The following is a 1,837-nucleotide window of genomic DNA, read 5'->3' as shown; positions in this document are numbered from 1 at the left end:
GGATGAGAGATTACAGCAGTGGTTGGAGGAGAAAGAAAAGAAACAAGAAGAGAGATTACAGCAGTTGTTGGAGGAAAAGAAAAGAAACAGGATGAGAGATTACAGCAGTGGTTGGAGGAGAAAGAAAAGAAACAAGAAGAGAGATTACAGCAGTTGTTGGAGGAAAAGAAAAGAAACAGGATGAGAGATTACAGCAGTGGTTGGAGGAGAAAGAAAATAAACAAGAAGAGGGACTACAGCAATGGTAAGAAAACTAGCACCAGTGGCAACTGGAACAAGAAAGGAAACAAGAAGAACGAGAAAAGAAACATGAAGAAAGTCTCCAACAACTACAAAAAAGTCAGCAACAGTGGCAAGAAGAACAACGAGAGAGAGTACAACATCAGCATGAAGTACAAATGGAAAAGATTAGTCAATTTCAAAGTGAATTAAAGACATTAAAGGACGATTTACTGTCTTTTACACGGGAAAGATATATTAGCCATGGACCTAATCAGCTAAACAAGAAGCCCCTTCCAGACCCTGCAGCTAAACCCTAATTCTGATAACTTCAGTCCTGCCAGAAGTCACATTCTAGACATAAGTGTCAGCAATAGAGATGATTTAGTATGAAGGAAGCCACAGCAATTCGATGAGAAGGCACCATGGGAAGCATATAGAGCACAATTTGAGCTCCTGGCAGAAATGAATGGATGGACAGAGGAGCAGAAAGCAGTGTACTTGGCAATGAGCCTGAAGGAACAACCACTGGAAATACTTGGACAGTTGTCAGCATAAAACAGGCACAACTATAGAGCACTGGTAGAAATCAGATGTGGAACTCAAAATCAGTCCAAAGTCTACAGAGCCCATGCTAAAAAAGAGAGTATGCAAAAGCTGGCACAGGATTTGGAAAATATGGCACACAAGGCCTACCCAACTGCACCATCCAATGTCTTCAAGCTGTTGCTGAGGGATCAGTTTGTAAATGCCTTGAACTGTCCACAACTGAAGATACAAGTAAAGCAAGCACACCCCTCTACTATGCAGGATGCAACGGCCAGAGCTATTCTATGCAAATCGTAGGTTGAGTCCAGCACAGAGGTACCAAGGTTGGTACAGTCATTAGGATTCAAGGCCAGAAAAGGGCAGCTTTCAGAGAAGTTTGAGGGACTTTGCTGGCACTGTAACAAACCAGGGCACAAGAGAGCTCAATACCAGCAACTTCTACACAGAAAAGATGCCATGGCAGGAAATGATGCTACCCAGAAAGGCTGTTGGAACTGTGGAGAGCAAGGACATATGAGAAGCCAGTGTAAGAAGAACACTACCAATAAGTCAGCCTCGGGGAAACCAGTAGTGGTTAGTGCTGAGGGACACTCATCAACCCCCAATGTGAAAGTCCCAACAGCTAAGTGTAAAATGGCAAGCACACATAGTGTCTATGTGACAGGAGAGCTAGATGGCCAAAAGTGCAACTTTGTCATAGATTCTGCATCTCAGCAAACCCTTGTGAGTATCAAGGTGCTCGATCACAAAGGAGTACCAGAAGCCATACAGAAACTCTGTGGTGTGACAGGACATTATGCAAGATTGTGAGGACCAGTAGGGGTAACTATTGAGTTCATGAGTATAAAGGACAGACACAAAGTATACTTGGCTGACATTGAAGACCCATGCATTTTAGGGTTGGACTACTTACTACCGAGGAAGTGTGTAGTTAACTTTGAAAAATGACATTAGGAAACAACAAAGGCCAAATTCCGGTAAGTGTTGCTGCATCTGTTGATTTATATGTCACAGCAAATAAGTCAACTACAATATCCCTATGTCAGAGAAGATAATTTTGGGTGGAATG

This window comes from Limulus polyphemus, unplaced genomic scaffold, assembly GCF_000517525.1.
Source record: "Limulus polyphemus unplaced genomic scaffold, Limulus_polyphemus-2.1.2 Scaffold952, whole genome shotgun sequence".
Taxonomy (NCBI): domain Eukaryota; kingdom Metazoa; phylum Arthropoda; class Merostomata; order Xiphosura; family Limulidae; genus Limulus; species Limulus polyphemus.
This window is presented reverse-complemented; position numbering follows the sequence as displayed.